This window comes from Tachyglossus aculeatus, chromosome 1 (genome assembly GCF_015852505.1).
Source record: "Tachyglossus aculeatus isolate mTacAcu1 chromosome 1, mTacAcu1.pri, whole genome shotgun sequence".
NCBI classification, from domain to species: domain Eukaryota; kingdom Metazoa; phylum Chordata; class Mammalia; order Monotremata; family Tachyglossidae; genus Tachyglossus; species Tachyglossus aculeatus.
The window spans coordinates 24,447,754-24,474,368 of NC_052066.1; the positions used below are offsets into that span (position 1 = coordinate 24,447,754).

At 43.5% G+C, this 26,615-nt stretch overlaps 1 protein-coding gene and 1 pseudogene across 1 annotated transcript in view; one reads left to right on the top strand and one right to left on the bottom strand.

The window, feature by feature from the left end:
* SLC35G2 (solute carrier family 35 member G2) overlaps nucleotides 1–26,008 on the bottom strand; it is a 57,055-nt gene extending 31,047 nt beyond the window's left edge. Inside the window, exon 1 of the mRNA XM_038748375.1 lies at nucleotides 25,634–26,008. The gene's annotated coding sequence lies outside the window, so the exon portion shown is untranslated. The remainder of the gene's footprint in view (nucleotides 1–25,633) is intronic.
* On the top strand, nucleotides 21,139–21,226 carry LOC119937275 (annotated as a pseudogene).
* Nucleotides 26,009–26,615: the final 607 nt, after the last annotated feature.

Here is a 26,615-nt window from a genome sequence, read left to right on the forward strand (position 1 = left end):
GGCGCACAGAAGGGAGTGGGAGGAGATTAAAAGGGGGCTTAATCAGGGAAGGCCTCTTGGAGGAGATGTTCCTTCAATAAGGCTTTGAAGTAGTGGGGAGAGTGATGGTCTGTCGGATTTGAGGAGGGAGGGCGTTCCAGGCCAGAGGCAGGATCTGGGCCAGGAGTCGGCGGTGAGATAGACGAGATTGAGACCCAGTGAGATGGTTAGCATTAGAGCAGCCGTGTGTGGGCTGGGTTGTAGAAGGAGAGAAGTGAGGTGGGGTAGGAGGGGGTGAGATGGTGGACTGCTTTAAAGTCAAGGGTGAGGAGTTTCCATTTGATGCAGAGGTGGATGGAAACTGGAGTTTTTTGAGGAGTGGGGAAACCTCCTGAATGTTTTTGTAGAAAAATGATCTGGGCAGCAGAGTGAAGTACGGACTGGAGTGGGGAGAGGCAGGAGGCTGGGAGGTCAGTAAGGAGGCTGATGGAGTAATCCAGGCGGGATAGGATGAGTCCTACCTCCCCTCCCTTGTCTCCTTCTCCAGCCCAGCCCGCACCCTCCGCTCCTCTGCCGCTCACCTCCTCACTGGGCCTCGTTCTCGCCTGTCCCGCCGTCGACCCCCGGTCCACGTCCTCCCACTGGCCTGGAATGCCCTCCCTCCACACATCTGCCAAGCTAGCCCTCTTCCTCCCTTCAAAGCCCTACTGAGAGCTCACCTCCTCCAAGATGACTTCCCAGACTGAGCCCCCTTTTTCCTCTCCCCCTCCCCATTCCCCTGCCCTACCTCCTTCCCCTCCCCACAGCACCTGTATATATGTTTGTACAGATTTGTTACTCTATTTATTTTACTTGTACATATTTACTATTCTATTTATTTTGTTAATGATGTGCATCTAGCTTTATTTCTATTTATTCTGATGACTTGTCAGCTGTCCACGTGTTTTGTTTTGTTGTCTGTCTCCCCCTTCTAGACTGTGAGCCCATTGTTGGGTAGGGACCGTCTCTCTATCAATCAACCGTATTTATTGAGCACGTTGCCGACTTGTACTTCCCAAGTGCTAGTGCAGTGCGCTGCACACAGTAAGTGCTCAATAAATACAATCAAATGAATCTCCGTTCATTCCTGGGAGTCAGGAAGACCTGAGTTTTAATCCTAACTCAGTCGCTTGTCTGCTGTGGGTGACTTTGGGCTTCTCTTCATTTCACTTATCTTCCCTTCACTCCTCTTCACTTCATCATCATCAATCGTATTTATTGAGCGCTTACTATGTGCAGAGCACTGTACTAAGCGCTTGGGAAGTACAAATTGGCAACATATAGAGACAGTCCCTACCCAACAGTGCTTCACTTCACTGGGCCTCAGTTACTTCACCTGTAAAACAGAAATTAAGACTGTGAGCCCCATGTGGGACAGGGACTGTGTCCAACCTGATTAGCTGGCATCTACCCCAGCGCTTAGTACAGTGTTTGGCACAAAGTCAGTGCTTAACAAATGCACAATTATTATTATTAGATGGTCCCTACCCAACAGTGGGCTCACAGTCTAGAAGGGGGAGACAGAGAACCAAACAAAACATATTCACATAATAAAATAAATAGAATAGATATGTACAAGTAAAATAAATAAATAAATAAATAGAGTAATAAATATGTACAAACATATATACATATATACAGGATTAAGCACTTAATAAATGCCATTATTATTATTATAACCCTGTATCTACCTCAGCGCTTAGAACAGTGCTTTGCACATAGTAAGCGCTTAATAAATGCCATTATTATTATTATAACCCTGTATCTACCTCAGCGCTTAGGACAGTGCTTTGCACATAGTAAGCGCTTAATAAATGCCATTATTATTATTATTATAACCCTGTATCTACCTCAGCACTTAGGACAGTGCTTTGCACATAGCAAGCACTTAATAAATGCCATTATTATTATTATTATTATAACCCTGTATCTACCTCAGCGCTTAGAACAGTGCTTTGCACATACAAAGCGCTTAATAAATGCCAATATTATTATTATTATTATAACCCTGTATCTACCTCAGCACTTAGAACAGTGCTTTGCACATAGTAAGCGCTTAATAAATGCCATTATTATTATTATTATTATTATTATAACCCTGTATCTACCTCAGCGCTTAGAACAGTGCTTTGCACATAGTAAGCACTTAATAAATGCCATTATTATTATTATTATAATAACCCTGTATCTACCTCAGCGCTTAGAACAGTGCTTTGCACATAGTAATTGCTTAATAAATGCCATTATTATTATTATTATAACCCTGTATCTACCTCAGCACTTAGAACAGTGCTTTGCACATAGTAAGTGCTTAATAAATGCCATTATTATTATATCCCTGTATCTACCTCAGCGCTTAGAACAGTGCTTTGCACATAGTAAGCACTTAATAAATGCCATTATTATTATTATTATAATAACCCTGTATCTACCTCAGAGCTTAGAACAGTGCTTTGCACATAGTAAGCGCTTAATAAATGCCATTATTATTATTATTATAACCCTGTATCTACCTCAGCACTTAGAACAGTGCTTTGCACATAGTAAGCGCTTAATAAATGCCATTATTATTATTATTATTATAACCCTGTATCTACCTCAGCGCTTAGGACAGTGCTTTGCACATAGTAAGCGCTTAATAAATGTCATTATTATTATTATTATTATAACCCTGTATCTACCTCAGTGCTTAGAACAGTGCATTGCACACAGTAAGAGCTTAATAAATGCCATTATTATTATTATTATTATAACCCTGTATCTACCTCAGCGCTTAGAACAGTGCTTTGCACATAGCAAGTGCTTAATAAATGCCATTATTATTATTATTATAACCCTGTATCTACCTCAGCGCTTAGAACAGTGCTTTGCACATAGTAAGCGCTTAATAAATGCCATTATTATTATTATTATAACCCCGTATCTACCTCAGCACTTAGAACAGTGCTTTGCACATAGTAAGCGCTTAATAAATGCCATTATTATTATTATTATAACCCTGTATCTACCTCAGCGCTTAGAACAGTGCTTTGCACATAGCAAGTGCTTAATAAATGCCATTATTATTATTATTATTATAACCCTGTATCTACCTCAGCGCTTAGAACAGTGCTTTGCACATAGTAAGCGCTTAATAAATGCCATTATTATTATTATTATAACCCTGTATCTACCTCAGCGCTTAGGACAGCGCTTTGCACATAGCAAGCGCTTAATAAATGCCATCATTATTATTATAACCCTGTATCTACCTCAGCGCTTAGGACAGAGCTTTGCACATAGCAAGTGCTTAATAAATGCCACTATTATTATTATTATAACCCTGTATCTACCTCAGCGCTTAGGACAGCGCTTTGCACATAGCAAGTGCTTAATAAATGCCACTATTATTATTATTATAACCCTGTATCTACCTCAGCGCTTAGGACAGCGCTTTGCACATAGCAAGTGCTTAATAAATGCCACTATTATTATTATTATTAGAACCCTGTATCTACCTCAGCGCTTAGGACAGCGCTTTGCACATAGCAAGCGCTTAATAAATGCCATCATTATTATTATAACCCTGTATCTACCTCAGCGCTTAGGACAGCGCTTTGCACATAGCAAGTGCTTAATAAATGCCACTATTATTATTATTATAACCCCGTATCTACCTCAGCGCTTAGAACAGTGCTTTGCACATAGTAAGAGCTTAATAAATGCCATTATTATTATTATTATTATCATTATAACCCTGTATCTACCTCAGCACTTAGAACAGTGCTTTGCACATAGTAAGCGCTTAATAAATGCCATTATTATTATTATTATTATTTTGTGTCTCTCTCCCACTAGACTGTAATCTCCTCAAGGGCAAGGTTCATGTCTATTTATTCTATTTTACTTTTATTCTATTTTACAAGTGCTTAGTGCTGTGCTCCGCACATAGTACGCACCTGATAAATACCTCGGATTGATTCACCGAGTGGCAGGAGCTCAGGAAAATTGTTGAGTTCCTTACGGTGGCGAAGATGGCAGGCAGTCAAGACCTACTCAGGGCTTCCTGAACTAGCCAAAATGACTGAAAATGCCCCATTTTGGGGTCTTTAAATTGCCAATCCCAGTTCTAGCTTTGAAAGACAAATCCACTGTGTAAAACTAATAAAATTGCTTCCGATCCCATCCTGAAGGAACCCGGCCTTTTACATCAAAAACCAAAGGTAACCCGAAGGTTTGGGAAAATGAAAAGTTTCTAAACTCCCTTGGAATTCTGTCTGGGGCAGTTTGGAGAATTCCCCCCAAAACTGAAAAAGATTACTGTGAGAATGGTCACAAAAAAAGTCAAACGAAGCTCTAGTTTTTGGCATTCTCCCAGTTGGAGGGAGGATTGTTGTCACGCAGAAGAACAGATGGTGAGAATAAATACTATTATATAGGTGTCAGGCACCCTAGCCAAAACCCAGAGAAATTATGCACAAACTGAGGACACTCTCGGCAAAGTGTTAGAAGCGATTAATTCAGTGGGTGTGTGGAGTGTTTGTGTGGTGTGTACATGAAAATACGTACGATAATTGATCAAAGAGCTCCAGTTGATTCCCTATTAGTTGCAAAGACTGAATCAATCAATCAATCGATCAATCAATCGTATTTATTGAGCGCATACTATGTGCAGAGCGCTGTACTAAGCGCTTGGGAAGTACAAATTGGCAACACATAGAGACAGTCCCCACCCAACAGTGGGCTCACAGTCTAAAAGGGGGAGACAGTCAATCAATCAATCAATCAATCGTATTTATTGAGCGCATACTATGTGCAGAGCGCTGTGCTAAGCGCTTGGGAAGTACAAATTGGCAACACATAGAGACAGTCCCTACCCAACAGTGGGCTCACAGTCTAAAAGGGGGAGACAGAGCACAGAACCAAACATACCAACAGAATAAAATAAATAGGATAGAAATGTACAAGTAAAATAAATAAATAGGGTAATAAATATGTACAACCATATATACATATATACAGGTGCTGTGGGGAAGGGAAGGAGGTAAGATGGGGGGATGGAGAGGGGGGCGAGGGGGAGGGGGAGGGGGAGAGGACTGAAGGAAATTTGGTTTTGTTCTCTGTCTCCCCCTGTATATATGTATATATGTGTGTGCATATTTATTACTCTATTTATTTATTTTACTTGTACATATCTATTCTATTTATTTTATTCTGTTAGTATGTTTGGTTTTGTTCCCTGTCTCCCCCTTTTAGACAGTGAGCCCACTGTTGGGTAGGGACTGTCTCTGTATGTTGCCAACTTGTACTTCCCAAGCGCTTAGTACAGTGCCCTGCACACAGTAAGCGCTCAATAAATACGATTGATGATGATGAAGGAAATGGAACATTTCCTGGTACATCCTTTTCCTTCACATTCAAAGGTGGTGCTACCAATTATAGCCTTTGCATATGATGATGGTATTTGTTAAGCACTTACTATGTGCAAAGCACTGTTCTAAGTGCTGGGGAGGAAACAAAGAAGAAGCGGCGTGGCTCAGTGGAAAGAGCGCGGGCTTGGGAGGCAGAGGTCATGGGTTCGAATCCCACCTCCCCCACATGTCTGCTGTGTGACCTTGGGCAAGTCACTTCACTTCTCTGTGCCTCAGTTCTCTCATCTGGAAAATGGGGATTAAGACTGTGAGCCCCACGTGGGACAACCTCATCTCCTTGTGTTCCCCCCGGCGCTTAGAACAGTGCTTTGCACATAGTAAGCGCTTAACAAATACCAACATTATTATTATTATTACAAAGTGATCAGGTTGTCCCACGTGGGGCTCACAGTCTTCATCCCCATTTGACAAATGAGGGAACTGAGGCCCAGAGAATCAATCCATCAATCGTATTTATTGAGCGCTTACTGTGTGCAGAGCACTGTACTAAGCGCTTGGGAAGTACAAGTTGGCAACATATAGAGACAGTCCCTACCCAACAGTGGGCTCACAGTCTAAGAGGGGGAGACAGAGAACAAAACCAAACATACTAACAAAATAGGAGAAGTGAAGTGACTTGCCCACAGTCACACAGCTGACAATTGGCGGAGCCGGGATTTGAACCCATGACCTCTGACTCAAAGCCCGGGCTCTTTCCACTGAGCCACGCTGCGTACGTTCATGGGTGTGCCCCAAAAGACCACATATGACCAACAGCTTTTTCACATTGAGAAGCAGCGTGGCTTAGTGGGCAGCATACAAGCTGAGAGTCGGAGGAACCTGGGTTTGAATCCCAGCTCTGGCACTTGTTTTCTGTGTAACCTTGGGTAAGTCACTTCACTTCTCGGGGCCTCAGTTAACTCATCTGTAAAATGGGGATTAAGACCGTGAGCCCCACGTGGGACATGGGCCGTGTCCAACCTTGTATCTACCTCAAAATTTAGTACAGTGACTAGAACATAGCGGGCACTTAGCATGGCTCAGTGGAAAGAGCCCGGGCTTTGGAGTCAGAGGTCTTGGGTTCGAATGCCGGCTCTGCCACATGTCTGCTGTGTGACCTTGGGCAAGTCACTTAACTCCTCTGAGCCTCCGTTCCCTCATCTGTAAAATGGGGATTAAGACTGGGAGCCCCAGGTGGGACAACCCGATCACCTTGTATCCCCCCAGCGCTTAGAACAGTGCTTTGCACATAGTAAGCGCTTAACAAATGCCATCATTATTAAATACTGTGAAAACAAAGAATTGAGCATATCGTTCACCCGAAAGATTGTCCTCTCATGGGCCGGGACAACTGCAGTTTGGGTCTCGAGGGGCGGTTGATGATTCCGCTTCTCCGATTTCAGTGCCGCTCCGAAATAGCCACCTCTATTTGTTACTGTCATCCGGCAGGCCGGTATCTCCCCCACTCTGGTCTCCCAGCAGGTCACAGCTAAATCATCATCATCATCATCATCAATCGTATTTATTGAGCGCTTACTAAATCCCCTTCAGAAGTCACGGCCCATTCCTTGTCACAATAATAATAATGGCATTTGCGAAAGGCTTATTATGTGCCAAGCACTGTTCTGAGCACTGGGAGGATACAAGGTAATCAGGTTGTCCCACGTGGGGCTCACAGTCTTAATCCCCATTTTCCAGATCAGGTAACTGAGGCACAGAAAAGTTAAGTGACTTGCCCAAGGTCACACAGCTGACAAGCGGCAGAGCCGGGATAAGAACCCATGACCTTTGGTTTTGTTCTCTGGTTTTGGTTTGTGGTTTGGTTTGTTTGGTTTTGTTCTCTGTCTCCCCCTTTTAGACTGTGAGCCCACTGTTGGGTAGGGACTGTCTCTATATGTTGCCAACTTGTACTTCCCCAAGCGCTTAGTACAATGCTCTGCACACAGTAAGCGCTCAATAAATACAATTGATTGATTGACCTCTGACTTCCAAGCCCGTGCTCTTTCCACTGAGCCACAAGCAAAGAGGGACAATGCTGCCTCTTTTTAAAATGGAATTTGTTAAGCGCTTACTACGTGCCAGATTCTGTACTAAGTGCTGCGGTGCATAGACACAATACATTCAGGTTGGACAATCAATTTGTACTTCCCAAGCGCTTAGTACAGTGCTCTGCACATAGTAAGCGCTCAATCAATATGATTGATGATGATGATGATGATGATGATGACACAGTTCCTAACCCACATGAGGCTTACAGTTTTAACCCCCATTTTACAAATGAGGGAACTGAGCTACAGAGAAGTGAAGTGACTTGCCCAAGATCATACAACAGACAAGTGGTTAGGCCCTACTGAGAGCTCACCTCCTCCAGGAGGCCTTCCCAGACTGAGCCCCTTCCTTCCTCTCCCCCTCGTCCCCCTCTCCATCCCCCCATCTTACCTCCTTCCCTTCCCCACAGCACCTGTATATATGTATATATGTTTGTACAGATTTATTACTCTATTTATTTATTTATTTTACTTGTACATATCTGTTCTATTTATTTTATTTTGTTAGTATGTTTGGTTTTGTTCTCTGTCTCCCCCTTTTAGACTGTGAGCCCACTGTTGGGTAGGGACTGTCTCTATATGTTGCCAATTTGTGCTTCCCAAGCACTTAGTCCAGTGCTCTGCACACAGTAAGCGCTCAATAAATAGGATTGATTGATTGATTGAAGTGGTGGGGTCAGGATTAGAACCTAGGTCCTCTGACTCTCAGCCCTGTGCTATTTTCTCTAGATGATGCTGCATTTTATTTTTTAAAGCCACAACAGACACACCTGAAGAGATAGACCTCCCATTCCAAGGGGATGGTCAAAATCCAACTACCGCCCAGAAATCCACCTTGGCAGTGGAAATATGAGCTTGTTGTGGGCAGGGGATGTGTCTGTTTGTTGTTGTATCGTACTCTCCCAAGCTCTTAGTGCAGTGTTTTGCGCACACTATGCGCTCGATAAATACGATCGAATGAATGAATGCGAAGCAGCATTATCTAGCTGAAAGAGCACAGGCCTGGGAATCAGAAGGACCTGGCTTCTAATCCAGCTCTGCTACCTGTCTGCTGTATGACCTTGGGTAAGTCACTTAACTTCTTTGTATCATCTTGTACATATATATGTATAGATGTTTGTACATATTTATTACTCTATTTATTTATTTATTGTACTTGTACATATCTATTCTATTTATTTTATTTTGTTAGTACGTTTGGTTTTGTTCTCTGTCTCCCCCTTTGAGACTGTGAGCCCACTGTTGGGTAGGGACCGTCTCTATATGTTGCCAACGTGTACTTCCCAAGCGCTTAGTACAGTGCTCTGCACACAGTAAGCGCTCAATAAATACGAATGATTGATTGATTGATCTTGTATCTATCCTAGCATTTAGAACATTGCCTGGCTCATATTAAGCGCTTAACAAAGACCATGAAAAAAAAGGTGGCTCCACAGCTGGGAGGGATTGTAGAGCTTAGTTGCTAATGGGCTACTGCCAAGATGGAGCTGTTGATTACGTAACAGTGAGTTCTGGAGAAGTGCTGGAATGTCATACATCTGTCTTTTTTTTTAAAAAAAAGGCAGTCGTTACGCACTTACTATATGTCAAACACTGTTCTAATTATTGGGGTAGAGACAAGATCATCAGGTCCCACATGGGGCTCGCAGTCTATGTAGGAGGGAGATCAACCAATCATATTTGAGTGCTTACTGTGTGCAGAGCACTATACTAAGCATTTGGAAGAGTGCAATATAACAGACCATAATGATAATATTATAATTATCATATTATATATTATATCATATATTGTTACATATTATAAAATTATAATTATTATAATAGTATAATAATAATGGTATTTGTTAAGAGCTTACTACGCGCCAGGTACCGTACTAAGCACTGGAGTGGATACAAGGAAATCGAGTTGGTAGACACATTCCCCGCCCACAATGAGCTTACAGTCTAGAGGGATCAAGAGATCAAGTATCGATCAAGATATCAAGTATCGAATCCCCATTTCACAGTTAAAGAAATGGAGGTGCAGAGTTGTTAGTCACTTCGTTCAATGTCACAAAGCAGGCGTGTGTTACAACTGGGATTCGAATCCAGGTCTTCTGGCTCCCAGGCCCGTGTTCATTCTACAGTATATCAATCAATCAATCGTATTTATTGAGCGCTTACGGTGTGCAGAGCACTGTACTAAGCGCTTGGGAAGTCCAAGTTGGCAACGTATAGAGACGGTCCCTACCCAACAGTGGGCTCACAGTCTAGAAGGGGGAGACAGAGAACAAAACCAAACATATTAACAAAATAAAATAAATAGAATAGCTATGTACAAGTAAAATAAAAAAATAAATAGAGTAATAAATATGTACAAACACATATACATATATACAGGTGCTGTGGGGAAGGGAAGGAGGTAAGGCGGGGGTGTTGTATATCTACAATTGTGCATATATCTATAATTCTATTTATCTATTTCGATGCTATTGATGCCTACTTCTTTTGTTTTGTTGTCCGTCTCCCCCTTCTAGACTGTGAGCCCATTGTTGGGTAGGGATTGTCTCTGTTGCCGAATTGTACTTTCCAAATGCTTAGTACAGTGCTCTGCACACAGTAAGCGCTCGATAAATACGATTGAATGAATGAATACTAGGTCACACGGTCTTCTCTTTAAATCTACAAACACTGAGTGCCGTGCGCCCACGCCAATTGTTCACGAACATCACGAGCAGCAAATGGCTCCCACAAACTGGGAGCTTAATTCAAAGAGCAGCACGGCACAATGGAGAGAGCCAGGCCTCTGAGTCAGAAGGTCATGGGTTCTAATCCCAGCTCTGCCATTTGTCTGCTGTGTGACCTTGGGCAAGTCACTTCACTTCTCTGGGCTTCAGTTACCTCGTCTGTAAAATGGGGATAAAGACTGTGAGCCCCACGTGGGACAGGGACTGGGTCCAACCTCATTGGCAAAAACTCCTCACTCTTGGCTTCAAGGCTGTCCATCCCCTCACCACCTCCTACCTCACCTCCCTTCTCTCCTTCTCCAGCCCAGCCCGCTCCCTCCGCTCCTCCGCCGCTAATCTCCTCACCGTTAGGCCTCGTTCTCACCAGTCCCACCATCGACCCCCGGCCCACATCCTCCCCCTGGCCCGGAATGCCCTCCCTCTGCCCATCCGCCAAGCTAGCTCTCTTCCTCCCTTCAAGGCCCTACTGAGAGCTCACCTCCTCCAGGAGGCCTTCCCAGACTGAGCCCCTTCCTTCCTCTCCCCTTCATCCCCCTCTCCCTCCCCCATCTTACCTCTTTCCCTTCCCCACAGCACCTGTATATATGTATATATGTTTGTACATATTTATTACTCTATTTATTTATTTATTTATTTTACTTGTACATATCTATTCTATTTATTTCATTTTGTTAGTATATTTGGTTTTGTTCTCTGTCTCCCCCTTTTAGACTGTGAGCCCACTGTTGGGCAGGGACTGTCTCTATATGTTGCCAACTTGTACTTCCCAAGCGCTTAGTGCAGTGCTCTGAACACAGTAAGTGCTCAATAAATACGATTGATTGATTGATCTAGCTTTACTTCTATTTATTCTGATGACACCTGTCCACATGTTTTGTTTTGTCTGTCTCCCCCCTCTAAACTGTGAGCCCAATGTTGAGTAGGGACCATCTCTATATGTTGCCAACTTGTACTTCCCAAGCGCTTAGTACAGTGCTCTGCACACAGTAAGTGCTCAATAAATATGATTGAATGAATGAATGAATGAATTTGCTAGTATCCAGCACTTAGTACAGTGCCTGTTCTAGACTGTGAGCCCACTGTTGGGTAGGAACCGGCTCTATATGTTGCCAACTTGTACTTCCCAAGCACTTACTACAGTGCTCTGCACACAGTAAGCGCTCAATAAATATTATTGAATGAATGAATGGTATGTAGTAAGCGCTTTACAAACACCACAATTATTTTTGTTATTGTTAACAAGCTGGCAGTTCAGGGCTATGCTAGTGCAAGCCCCAGTGGCAACGTGTAATGTGTTCGTAAAACTAAATTAGATCAAACTCTTGCCAATACCTAATCCTTAGTCAGTCAAATCATATTTATGGAGCACTTACTGTGTGCGAAACACTGTACTAAGTGCTAGGGAGAGTAAACTATGGCAATAAAAAGACACGTTCCCTGCCACAGTGGTGGCTTCAAATTGGGAGCATTTCATTTGCAGTGATTTCATTTTCTCGAGAAGACTAGAGATTTAAAATTGGGTTTTAGTTTAAATAGGCTTTGTAAATGTTTGAGCTCTCTCCACGGCATGGTGGTATTTTAAAGAGTCAAGAGAAAGAGCCTTGGAAAAGCCATTTACTTCCCATCATTAACGTAGGCAAAAAGGAAATGAACATCATAAGGCGCAAACCAAACAGCTGTGATTAAAAAGCTTTTAAAGGAATGACAGCAGCTGCTTTCCTATTGTGATGGATCTGCTGAAAAGAGCCCTTCTGGAAGAGACAGCTTAAGGTTGAGCAAAATTTAGCTTCATTCACAGGCACAGAAATCACCCCAGACTTCCAGGTCAATCAGAGAGCTGCATCACAGTGTGGAAGGTAAAAAAACTTTCACCTCTTTTTGTATTTTTTCAACACTTACTTTATGCCAGGCACTGTGGTAGATAAAAGTTTATCAGGTTGGACACAGTCCCTGTCTCATGTGGGGCTTACAGTCTTACTCCCCATTTTATAGATGAAGTAACCGTGAGGCCCAGAGAATTTGGGTGACTTATCCAGTCACTCAACAGACAAGTGGCAGAGCCAGAACTAGAACTCAGGTCCTTTCATTCATTCATTCAATCGTATTTATTGAGTGCTTACTGTGTGCAGAGCACTGTACTAAGCGCTTGAGAAGTACAAATCAGCAACAAATAGAGACGGTCCCTACCCAACAACGGACTCGCGGTCTAGAAGGGGGAGACAGACAACAAAGCAAAAAAAGTAGACAGGTGTATCTATCCTAGTGCTTAGTACAGTACTTGGTACATAGTAAGTGCTTAACAAGAACCACAGTTATTACTGTTGGAGATACTTAAGAACTGAATAGACACATACCATTCTTAAATGATTTAGATTCAGTCCTATCTTGGAGCAAAGGGATAGACTACATTAGCTTTGCAGTCCTTAGCAAACCTAAGATTAAGTGGTAATATCAATTAATAACAATCATTAGGCACTTATTATGTGCCTAACACTGTACTGAGAACTGAGGTAGATACAGATAATCAGGTCAGCTTCATTTGTCTCTCGTGTGGCTCACAGTCTAACTAAGAAGGAGAATAGGGAGAATAAAATAAATTATTGATAATAATTCTGTGTGACAAGTCATTTAACTACTCTGTCCTTCAGTTGCCTCATAATTGTGGTATTTGTTGACCGCTTACTATGTGCCAAGCACTGGGGATAAATACCAGATCATGGGTCAGGGACTGTGTCCAACACAGATTAGCTTGTATTCACCCCAGTGCTTAGCACAGTGCCTGGCACCCGGTAAGTGTTTAACAAATACCACAATTATCATCACCATCATTATTATTACTATTATTATCAGCTCCCACATGGGGCTTACAGTCAAAGCAGGAGGACGAATAGGTATTGAATTCCCATTTTGTAGATGAGGGAACTGAAGCACAGAGAAGTTAAGTGTCTTGCCTAGGGTCACACAGCAGGTATGTGGTGGAATCAGGATTAGAACCCAGCCCCTCGGACTCCCAAGCCCGTGCTCTTTCCACTGAGCCACGCTGCTTCTCTGGTGTTACTGGTTACTTTCTAAAAAGGCAAGCCATGGAAAGGAATCAGCGAGAACACTTGACTTTTATCGGTTTCTTAGGGATCCCACATCTTGGGATGAATCTCTGGCCTATATCTGCATTAATGAGGAAAATGTAGCTTGAAAGTAGCAGAAAAGCTGTCCAGTTGTATCAGTATCCACATCAACAGACCATCACCTATTGTGCGCAGAACAATGTTTAAGGCGCCTCGAGGAAATAAAAAAGAAATTGCAATTATTATCAAGTACCGTCAAGTCATTTCTGATTCCTAAGCACCAGGCCACTCTGCTCATTTGTATAATTGGGATTAATTACTGTTGTCCCGTCCCTTTAGACTGTAAACCCGATATGGGACAGGAACTGTGTCCACTTTCCTTATAGTGTATCAGCTCCAGTGTTTAGCACAGTGCTTGGCCCAGAATAAGTTCTTAACAAGTACAATAATAATTGTTAATAATAAAAAGAAGAATTTACTGTGGTAGGTATAGAATAAACCAGCCAGGCACATTCCCTGTCCCACATAGGGCTCACAGTCTGATGGAGAGGGAGAACTGGCATTAATTTTACAGATGAGGAAAATGAGACACAGAGAAGTTGAGACCTGCCCATGGTCACACAGCTGGTAAGTGACGGAGCTGGGATTAGAACCCAAGTCTCTAGACCCTCCGTCCTGTGCTCTTTCTACTAGTCATTTTGGCACACTCTATCCCCTCCTCTCAGAGACTTAGGTTCATGATATTGGGAAATTGCAAAGGACAGTGGTAATAGTAATATTCATTCATTCATTCAATCGTATTTATTGAGCGCTTACTGTGTGCAGAGCACTGTACTAAGCGCTTGGGAAGTACAAGTTGGCAACAGAGACGGTCCCTACCCAACAGCGGGCTCACAGTCGAGAAGGGGGAGACAGAGAACAAAACAAAACATATTAACAAAATCAAATAAATAGAATAAATATGTACAAATAAAATAGAGTAATAAATATTAAAATATTAAATATACTATTAATTATAATAGTAATAACGATGGCATTTGTTAAGTGCTTACTATATGCCAAGCACCGTTCTAAGCTCTGGGGGAGATACAAGATGATCAGGTTGTCCCACGTGGGGCTCACAGTCTTAATCCCCATTTTACAGATGAAGTAACTGAGGCACAGAGAAGTTAAGTGACTTGCCCAAAGTCACACAGCTGACAATTGGCAGAGCTGGGATTTGAACCCATGACCTCTCACTCCCAAGCCCGTGCCCTTTCCACTGAGCCACGCTGCTTCTCTGGTGTTACTGGTTACTTTCTAAAAAAGCAAGCCATGGAAAGGAATCAGCGTGAACACTTGACTTTTATCGGTTTCTTAGGGATCCCACATCTTTGGATGAATCTCTGGCCTATATTTGTGTTAATGAGGAAAATGTAGCTTGAAAGTAGCAGAAAAGCTGTCCACTTGTATCAGTATCCACATCAACAGACCATCACCTATTGTGCGCAGAACAATGTTTAAGGTGCCTCGAGGAAATAATAAAGAAATTGTAATTATTATCAAGTGCCGTCAAGTCATTTCTGATTCCCAGCAACTCTATGGATATATTTTCTCCAGAAAGTCCCGTCTTCTGCCATAAACTGTTTCTGCCATAAACTGTTCAGCGCTTAGAACAGTGCTTTGCACATAGTAAGCGCTTAATAAATGCCATTAAAAAAGAAATAATCCATAACCTTTCTAATGGTTCTTCTGTTATCATTGTTATGGTCTCTATCCATCTAGCTTCCTGTCTACCTCCTCCATGTTTTCCCTGAATTTTTTCTAAGCATTAGTGTCTTCTCCAGAGAAGCATTAGTGTCTTCTCCAGAGAATTAGTCCTCCTAATTATGTGTCCAAATATGCTAATCCAAGTCTAGTCATTTGAAATTATAGGAGGTAATAATAATAATAGTAATAATAATAATATGATAATTATAGGAGGTAATAATAATAATAGTAATAATGGTATTTGTTAAGCTCTTACTATGTTCCAGGCACTGTTCTAAGCACTGGATAGATGCAAGGTAACAATAATAATAATAATAATGTGTGGTATTTGTTAAACGCTTACTATGTGCCAAGCACTGTACGAAGCTCTGGGGTGGATACAAGCAAATCAGGTTGGACACAGTCACTGTCCCATGTGGGGCTCACAGTCTCAATCCCCATTTGACAGATGAGGGAACTGAGGCCCAGAGAAGTGAAGTGGCTTGCCCAAGGTCACACAGCAGACAAGTGGCAGAGCTGGGATTAGAACCCAGGTCCTTCTGACTCCCATGTTTGGGCTCTATCCACTAGTCCACACAAGGAACAGAAAATCCCCCAATGGCTGAACTGATGACTGTAGCATAATAAAAAATAAAAAAATAGATATAATAGCCTCACTAACACTGTCTCTGACTCTTCTCCTTCAGGTGCCCTTCTCTCTACTGAACTCTCCCTTTTCCAGGCCAAGCCTGCATGAATTCAGGTCAGGGAGCTTATTAATCCAGTTCAATTTTGAAGGATTTCTAGGTTGAAAAGCAAAATAATAGGAAAACTTATTTTGAGAAATTGATTGCAACTTCTTAAAGTTGCAGAAATTGCAACTTTGGCTCAGGGGAAAAAGCATGGGCTTTGGAGTCAGAGGTCATGGGTTCAAATTCCCGCTCCACCAACTGTCAGCTGTGTGACTTTGGGCAAGTCACTTAACTTCTCTGGGCCTCAGTTACCTCATCTATAAAATGGAAATTTAAATTGTGAGCCCCCCGTGGGACAACCTAATTACCTTGTAACCTCCCCAGTGCTTAGAACAGTGCTTTGCACATAGTAAGTGCTTAACAAATACCATTATTATTATGATTAGCAGAAAATGACTGCACACTGAATTGCAATATTCATTTATTTCTGTTAGCTTTTGTAAGCCAATTAGAAATGAAAGGTATTGCATTAAAGTAGTCATGGTGAGTACTGAAAATAGTTCCTGTTGAGTAGCATGCATGAGTGTAATGTGCAAAATGCAAATTTGCATCTATCTTGAAAGTAATATTTATTTAAATGCCATATTCACAGAACCAATTTCTAATACCATGTTGAATATAGATAGGTTTTGACCAAATGCAGAAGAAGCCACAAATTCAGTTTGAACTCTAATTACAGGACTTCCATATCCTACACAGTGAAACCAGCACAGTTAAAGAGTACTAAATGCGATTTGACATTTTCCAAGTGAAGAATATTTTCCAAATGATTTCTGCCGTTCAGCTTTTGTTCCACAAGTCAAAATGACTCCAGTCACTATCGAGCTTTCATTTTTTATACTATTTACAGAATAGTCTATTCTCAACAAATTCCAAATTGGCATCTGGCCAGATCAAATCTATTTCCACATCAAACACATGCAGATACCAGAATGGTCGGCAAAAAACAGACATTGCCAACCGCAAAAATCTCTCTTTGGCCGTATCTAGAGACAGACGGACATGAAAACCAGTGATTTTTGCACAGTTCAGGACCACGCTAAGGTTTCTGAACAGCTTCTAGGAAATCAAAGCATGCTAAAAACCCTGCTCAAGGAAATCAGGCCATTTCTGACAACACAAGTTTTTCTGAAGGCATTGATATTATCTCCAGGCCTGGAAGGATCTCTGAGAGAATCAGGAGCATAGCAGGAGCCCTAACACTGCTAGAATCTGCTTCTGTGCTACAGTAGGCTTAGCTCTGACAGTTTCCTATCAATCAATCAATCAATCGTATTTATTGAGCGCTTATTGTGGGCAGAGCACTGTACTAAGCGCTTGGGAAGTACAAGTTGGCAACATATAGAGACAGTCCCTACCCAACAGTGGGATCGCAGTCTAAAAGGGGGAGACAGAGAACAAAACCAAACATACTAACTAAATAAAATAAATAGAATAGATATGTACAAGTAAAATAAATAAATAAATAGAGTAATAAATATGTACTAACATATTTATGGTTGTTATAAACATATTTATTTATGTTATAAATATGTACAAACAATTTGTACTTCCCAAGTGCTTAGTCCAGTGCTCTGCACACAGTAAGCGCTCAATAAATACGATTGATTGATTGATTGATATATACATATATACAGGTGCTGTGGGGGATGGAGGGGATCCTATAGCAGTAGGATGTATGTAGCCAAAGGGCTGTGGGGGATGGAGGGGAATTGTAGCCTCTCATGCAATCAGCCATTGATGACGAAGCAGAGAGGCCTCAGCACCACAGACACGAGCGAATCCCCTTGATGTTGGTTCCTGTTCGACCCAAGCTAGGTGGGAAGGTGACATTCCCAGTGACCTGGTGGAATTACCTCGAGGGACTATCTAACCTCTCAAATCCCCAGCCCTTTCCTCCTCTATCCCTCCCCCCATCTTCAAGCTTGATCTTTTAAAGGCCTGCTGAAAAAAGATTCCACAACTCCCCTCCGCTGACCATTCCTGCCTTCATTGTTAGGTTATGATGCCATCTCTTTAGCTTCAGTGTCTCAGACTACAATCCTCTGGTAGTTCTCCCTCATTCATTCATTCAATCGTATTTATTGAGCGCTTACTGTGTGCGGAGCACTGTACTAAGCGCTTGGGAAGTACAAGTTGGCAAAATATAGAGACGGTCGCTACCCAACAACGAGCTCACGGTCTAGAGGGGGAGACAGACATTAATACAAATAGATAAGGTGACCAGGTTGTTCCCACAGGGGGCTCACAGTCTTAATCCCCATCTTACAGATGAGGTAAGTGAGGCTCAGAGAAGTGAAGTGACTCGCCCAAAGTCACCCAGCTGACAATTGGTGGAGCCGGAATTTGAACCCATGACCTCTGACTCCAAAGCCCAGGCTCTTTCCCCTGAGCCACGCCGTTCACCCTCTTACTTTGACGGTGAGCTCCGTGTGGAACAGAGACAGTGTCCAACCTGAGGATCTTGTATCTACCCCAGCGCATAGTACGGTGCTTGGCCCAGAGTAAACATTTAGCAGACATCACAATTATTACTGTGGTATTACAGTCCTCTAGACTGTAAGTTCGTTGTGGGCAGGGGATGGGTTTATTGTCAAATTTTTTAATAATTCTATGTATTAAGTGCTTACTATGTGCCAGGCACTGTACTAAGCACGGGAGTGGATCCAAGCAAATCAGGCTGGAAACAGTCCCTGTCCCACGTGGGGCTTGCAGTCTCAATCCCCATTATGCAGACGAGGTAACTGAGGCCCAGAGAAGTGAAGTGACTTGCCCTAGGTCACCCAGCAGACAAGTGGCAGAGCCGGGATTAGAACCCATGACCTCCTAACTCTCAGGCCCGCACTCCATCCCCTAATAATAATGATGATAATAATAATAATGGCATTTATTAAGTGCTTACTATGTGCAAAGCACTGTTCTAAGCGCTGGGGAGTTTACAAGACGATCAGGTTGTCCCACAGGGGGCTCACAGTCTCAATCCCCATTAAGCATGATGAGGTAACTGAGGCCCAGAGAAGTGAAGTGACTTGCCCAAAGTCACACAGCTGACAATTGGCAGAGCCGGGATTTGAACCCATGACCTCTGACTCCAAAGCCCTCCTGCACTAAAGACTGATTGACTTGGGTAGTGAGCCCCCGGAGCCACAGGGACCATGTCTAAATTCTACCTGCGTATTCTCTCACAGCGTTTAGTACAGGGTTCTGTACACATTCATTCATTCAGTGAATTGTATGAATTGTATGAATTGAATAATAATTGTATTAACTGAGCTCTTTCTGTGTGCAAAGCACTGTACCATTGTACTTAAGAGAGTACAATATGAGAAGCATTAGAGAATTAGAGAAGCAGCGTGGCTCAGTGGAAAGAGCACGGGCTTTGCAGTCAGAGGTCATGGGTTCAAATACCTGCTCCGCCAATTGTCAGCTGGGTGACTTTGGGCAAGTCGCTTCACTTCTCTATGCCTCAGTTACCTCATCTGTAAAATGGGGATTAAGACTGTGAGCCCCACGTGGGACAACCTGATCACCTTGTAAGCTCCCCAGTGCTTAGAACAGTGCTTTGCACATAGTAAGCACTTAATAAATGCCATTATTATCATTATTATTATTATATGACAATAAACAGATACATTCCCTGTCCACAGTGATCTTACATTAGCAATCAATCAATCAATCGGTGGTATTTATTCGGAGCACTGTACTAATTGCTTGGGAGAGTACAGCCCAGCAGAATTGGTAGACATGTTCCCTGACTCGAAACTTGACAACTTGTACTTCCCAAGCGCTTAGTACAGTGCTCTGCACACAGTAAGCACTCAATAAATATGATTGATTGATTGATTGATTGATTGATTGAAAAAGCTTACACTGTGAGCCCCATGTGGGACAGGGACTGTGTCTAATCTGATTTGCTTATATTCATTCATTCATTCATTCAATCGTATTTATTGAGCGCTTACTGTGTGCACAGCACTGTACTAAGCGCTTGGGAAGTACAAGTTGGCAACATAATCCACCCCAGAGTTTAGTAATAATAATAAAAATGATGGCATTTATTAAGCACTTACTATGTGCAAAGCAGTGCTTTGAACAGTAATAATAATAACAATGATGGCATTTATTAAGCACTTACTATGTGTCAAGCACTGTTCTAAGCGCTGGGGAGGTTACAAGGTGATCAGGTTGTCCCTCGGGGGGCTCACAGTCTTAATCCCCATTTTACAGATGAGGTACCTGAGGCCCAGAGAAGTTAAGTGACTTGCCCAAAGTCACACAGCTGACAAAAGTGGCAGAGCCGGGATTTGAACCCATGACCTCTGACTCCAAAGCCCGGGCTCTTCTGGACCACTGTAAGTGCTAAAGACATTCCACCCAGCCAGCTTACCCACCACCTCTTCTCGCCAGGAAAATCCCACTTACTTCTACATCCTGTCAGCTTCTCCCTTGGGCCTCCTCTACTACTAGCCTACAGTTAGGCAGTCTATCATATTTATTGAGCACTTACTGTGCGCAGAGCACTGTACTAAGTGCTTGGGAGAGTACGCCGCAGCAATATAACAGACTCATTCCCTGTCCACGATGAGCTTACGGTCTAGAGGGGGGGGACAGACATTAGTAGAAATTAATAAAATTCCACAATGAGCTTACGGTCTAGAGGGGGAGACAGGCATTAGTAGAAATTAATAAAATTACAGATATGGACAGAAGTGCTATGGGACTAGGAAGGGGGGTGAATAAAGGGAGCAAGTCAGGGTGGTGCAGAAGGGAGGAGGAGAAGAGAAAAGGAGGGCTTAGTCAGGGAAGGCTTCTTGGAGGAGATGGGCCTTCAATAAGGCTTTGAAAGGGGGAAAAGTCATAGTCTTTCGGATATGACTTTCCTCGTCCTCCTCTCCATCCCCCCATCTTACCTCCTTCCCTTCCCCACAGCACCTGTATATATGTATATATGTTTGTACATATTTATTACTCTATTTATTTATTTTACTTGTACATATCTATTCTATTTATTTTATTTTGCTAGTATGTTTGGTTTTGTTCTCTGTCTCCCCCTTTTAGACCGTGAGCCCAGTGATGCGTAGGGACTGTCTCTATATGTTGCCAATTTGTACTTACCAAGCGCTTAGTACAGTGCTCTGCACATAGTAAGCGCTCAATAAATACGATTGATGATGATGATGATGATGATGATGATATGAAGAGGGAAAACGTTTCAGGCCAGAGGCAAGGCGGGGCAAGAGGTTGGCGGTAGTCCATTTGGGCTTTATGGGGACAACGAATGAAAAGTAGCATGGCCTAAGGGAACGGGAATCAGGAGACCTGATATTTAATTCCTGCTCTGCCCCTTGCCTGCTGTGTGATCTTGGGCAAATGACTTGACTTCTCTGGGCCTCAACTTCCTCATTTGTAAATTGACTATACTTTCAGGGATCATTTCTATAGTATGTGACTAGAGAAGTGAGATCGAAACACCTGTATATACACTTATACACCTGTATATATGTTTGTATGTATTTATTACTCTATTTATTTTATTTGTACATATTTATTCTATTTATTTTATTTTGTTAATACGTTTTGTTGTCCATCTCCCCCTTCTAGACTGTGAGCCTGCTGTTGGGTAGGGACCGTCTCTATATGTTGTCAACTTGTACTTCCCATGCACTTAGTACAGTGCTCTGCACACAGTAAGCGCTCAATAAATACGATTGAATGAATGAATGGAGTTTTAATACTGGTTCTCCCTCTCCTTAGACCATGAGCTGCAGGTGGGACATGGGACAATGTACAATCTGATTGCATTGTATCTACCCCAACACTTAGTACAGTCCTAGGCACAGAGTAAGGGCTTAACAAATACCATTATTACCATAATTATCATTATTATTATTATTATCACATAGGAGAACACATGTTTCCTTTGGACAAATGAATATTCAATCACTGGTATACATCCTTGCTAGAGAGTATGCTCAGCTTTTTTCTATGGCCCCAGATTGCACTCTTTTACATTTTATAATAATAATAATGGCATTTGTTAAGCGCTTACTATGTGCAAAGCACTGTTCTAAGCACTGGAGGGGAATACAAGGTGATCAGGTTGTCCCACATGGGGCTCACAGTCTCCATCCCCATTTTACAGATGAGGTAACTGAGGCCCAGTGAAGTGATTTGCTCCAAGTCACACAGCTGACAAGTGGCCGGGATTAGAACCCACAGCTTCTGACTCCCAAGCCCGGGCTCTTTCCACTGAGCCACACCATTTTATAATGGCCCAGAGGTGGAAAAAAACCCAACAACCCAGAGAGATGATCACAGCATTGGGACCGAATTGGAATAGATGGGCACTGGGCCCCGGGCCTGGAATGCCCTCCCTCTGCCCATCCGCCAAGCTAGCTCTCTTCCTCCCTTCAAGGCCCGGCTGAGAGCTCACCTCCTCCAGGAGGCCTTCCCACACTGAGCCCCTTCCTTCCTCTCCCCCTCGTCCCCCTCTCCATCCCCCCATCTTACCTCCCTCCCTTCCCCACAGCACCTGTATATATGTATATATGTTTGTACATATTTATTACTCTATTTATTTATTTATTTATTTTACTTGTGCCTATCTATTCTATTTATTTTATTTTGTTAGTATGTTTGGTTTGTTCTCTGTCTCCCCCTTTTAGACTGTGAGCCCACTGTTGGGTAGGGACTGTCTCTATATGTTGCCAATTTGTACTTCCCAAGCGCTTAGTACAGTGCTCTGCACATAGTAAGTGCTCAATAAATACGATTGATGATGATGATGATGGAGAAGCAGTGTGGCTCAGTGGAAAGAGCACGGGCTTGGGAGTCAAAGGTCATGGGTTCTAATTCCAGCTCCAAAACTTGATTATGCCCGAGCAACCCAAGGAGACCTTGACAGGCATATATTTGCAGATGCTAGGCTGTATCTGTTGGCTTCTTGGCTTCCTTCCTTTCCCTCCACCCACCCCCTGACCACCTCACTGGCATTGAAGGTGATAAGTGAGCATGGCTTAGTGGAAAGAGCCCGGGCTTAGGAGTCAGAGGTCATGGGTTCTAATCCCGGCTCTGCCACTTATCAGCTGTGTGACTTTGGGCAAGTCACGTAACTTCTCTGTGCCTCAGTTACCTCATCTGTAAAATGGGGATTAAGACTGTGAGCCCCATGTGGGACAACCTGATCACCTTGTATCCCCCAAGTGCTTAAAACGGTGCTTCACACATAGTAAGCGCTTAACAAATACTATCATCATCGTCATCAGTGCTCCGTCACAGTGCACTCGGTGGGCATTCAGTTAACAAACCTGAAAGTGCAGAGGGTGGGGGAAAGGAAAAAAGAAGGGGCAGGGGGTGGGGAAAAACACAACCAATATGGATCCTATTTTCTCCTTCCCAGCAGGATTTCCTCAGTCGGAGTACAGATCTACGCTGCTCACGGGCGTTAAGGACCTGCTGAGTTGTAGACTGATTTCCATGTCCTTTGGGCCTGCACCATGCCATTATTTATGCCCGAGCAACCCAAGGAGACCGTGAGAGGCATATATTTGCAGATGTTAGGTTGCATCTGTCGGCTTCTTAGCTTCCTTCCCTTCCCTCCACCCTTCCCCTGCCCACCTCACTGGAGTTGAAGGTGATGAGTGAGCACGGCTTAGTGGAAAGAGCCCGGGCTTAGGAGTCAGAGGTCATGGGTTCTAATCCCGGGTCCGCCACTTGTCAGCCGTGTGACTTTGGGTAAGTCACTTAGCTTCTCTGGGCCGCAACTACCTCATCTGTAAAATGAGGATTAAGACTGTGAGCCCCATGTGGGACAACCTGATTACCTTGTATCTACCCCAGGGCTTACAACAGTGCTTGGCACATAGTAAGTGCTTAACAAATGCCATCATCATCATCATCATCGTGGCTCAGTGAAAAGAGCCTGGGCTTGGGATCAGAGGTCCTGGGTTCTAATCCCAGCTCCGCCACTTGTCAACTGTGTGACTTTAGGCAAGTCACTTTGCTTCTCCGGGCCTCAGTTCACTCACCTGTAAAATGGGGATTAAGACTGTGAGCCCCATGTGGGACAACCTGATTACCTTGTATCTACCCCAGGGCTTACAACAGTGCTTGGCACATAGTAAGTGCTTAACAAATGCCATCAGCATCATCAGCATCATCATCGTGGCTCAGTGAAAAGAGCCTGGGCTTGGGATCAGAGGTCCTGGGTTCTAATCCCAGCTCCGCCACTTGTCAACTGTGTGACTTTGGGCAAGTCACTTTGCTTCTCTGGGCCTCAGTTCCCTCATCTGGAAAATGGGGATTAAGACTGTGAGCCCCACGTGGGACAACCTGATTACCTTGTATCTACCCCAGCACTTACAACATTGCTTGGCACATAGTAACGGCTTAAATGTCATTATCATCATCACCATATCATTATTGACAATATTTTTCTCATATCCTCTCTCACCTTCTTCCTGTATTATCCTGTCTTCCCCCTCCAGGTGCCCCACCCCATATCCCCACCTCACACACATACTCTAATATCCCCCTCTGTGGCTCTAGCTCACAGAGCGCTGAGGATCTCTGCCTAGGAAAGGTGAAATGTTGCCTTAATTATCCTAACCCCAAAAGGTCTGTCCGGGTTCCCCAAATAGAGCATTACGGAGAATTCATTCATTCATTCAATCGTATTTATTGGGCACTCACTGTGTGTAGAGCACTGTACTAAGCACTTGGGAAAGTACAAGTCGGCAACATATAGAGATGGTTCCTACCCAACAATGGGCTCACAGTCTAGAAGGGGGAGACAGACAACAAAACAAAACATGTAGACAGGTGTCAAAATCGTCAGAAAATAGAATTAAAGCTGGATGCACATCATTAACAAAATAAAAAGAATAGTAAATATGTACTAAAGGTTTTCCAATGGCTGTTAACACTGTCCAAATATTTCCTAACATAGTGTTGAGAGAATGCAATGAAAATGTCAAGCAAAGAGACATGATGCTAAAAGTTCTGGTTATAGAATTAGGGGGTGAAGGGAAGTGGATGGGGTCCTCTGAACCCCTGATTCCACAGGGCTTCTCCCTTCCACCCCATGCCGGGTGGGAAGAAATCCAAAAAGTAGCTTTTCTCAGGGGCAAACCGTTCACAAGAAAGCTAGAGGCCAGGGGTGGGAGAGAGGGGAGCCACTGGGAACTGTGCCGTGTTCTGGTTTCAACATCCCCACAGCCCGACAACTGCTATTCATTCATTCAATCGTATTTATTGAGCACTTGATGCGTGCAGAGCTTTGTACTAAGCGCACAATACCACAGTAAACAGACATCCCCTGCCCACAGTGAGCTCACGGTCTAGAGCTGTAGCTAGAACTCATGGGACAACCGCATACCAAATCAGGCAATTCAACTATATTTGGAGCTGGCCCCAATCAGGATGTTAGTGGTCCCCCCAAAAAATGGGGGACGGGTGCCAGATTCTCATCTCTCCCAGAGGATGTGAATTTCCCAATCCCTTCTCCCCAGTCTACTGAAGGAACCGGAGCAAAGAAAGTATTTAAAATCTGTCCTGTTTTAAATCCTCTTCACTCCCCTCCCCTACCTGTCCCTCCATATCCCCCTATAGCCTCCTACCCAGCCCCTCTAGACTCTAAGTTCATTGTGGGCAAGGGACATGACTACCGACTGTGCTAAATTGTACTCTCCCAAGTGCTTAGCACAGTGCTTTGCACAGAGTAAGCGCTCAATAAATACCATTGATCGATTGACTGAGCCTCAACCTACATGTCCGCTGGGAAGGAAAACCAAAAAGCCGGAGGGAGTGACTGTGAAACGCAAAGGCAGGCTCCTCTGAATCCCGCAAAAGGCCAAGGAATGGGGAATGGGGGGAGCCCAGAAAACTGCAGCTTTTATTTTTTTTTACCTCTCCTTCCCGATGACGAAGGGACAGAGACCTGTCTACTTCTTTGCCGAAGTCTGGAAGTTGTTGCCTTCGGCCAACGCAGAAAATCAGCAGGGTTAGAGGAAAAGAGAGTAGGAAGCGTGGGGAAATGTCTTGGCCGGGGTTTCCATTTCCCTCCGTCTGGAAAACCCCAGGGAAATAAGGCTGAGGAGATGAAGGCCGCCTGGCTCTCAATCTGCTGGACAGCCACTAACGGCTCTGCATGCTGGGGGTGATGGGGAGGGGGCCTCTTCTAGGATGCTGCTATTACTCCTGCGGCCCTTCTCCAAGGGACTCTCCCTCCTCCTTCTCTCCGCAGATGCCTGGCATGGAAAGGGCGAAGCAAGGGGAGGAGAGGTGGAAAGAGGCCGCAGTTTGGAGCAGGGAGAGGGTGGGGGATGAAAAGAGACAGAGGAGAGAGGAGGGGGTGAGGAGTAGAGGGTGGAGAAGCAGCGGAGCATGCGTGTTCAGCAGCGGCCCTGCTTCTTGGGGGTGAGGAGGGGGGTGTCTTGGAATAAGGATGGGGCTCTGCCCCCTCCGATGATGTCTGTTCCCCCCTTGGGTGAATTTATCCAATCCTGGAGATTCTTCCCCGGCCCACCTCCCACCCTTTCTGTCGGACCGAGATGGCAGGAATCATTTCCCGGCTTCCCTGAAGAAGCCCGGGAGGTGAACCAAAATAAAGGTGGCACCTTTTGAAGGTCACTTTGACGTAGTTTGGGAAGGAAAAATCCACTGTTCAATGCAAGTGGTTTCTGTTTGCTTGTTTTTGGTTTGCGTGCTTTAAGTTTTTCTTTTAAGAACTATTTAGCCAATAATAATAATTGTGGTACTTGTTAAGTGCCTACCTATGTGCCAAGCACTGTTCTAAGTGCTGGGGTAAATACAAGTTATTAATCATCATAATAATAATAATGTGTAGTGGGGTAAATACAAGATATTAATAATAATAATAAGTGTAGTA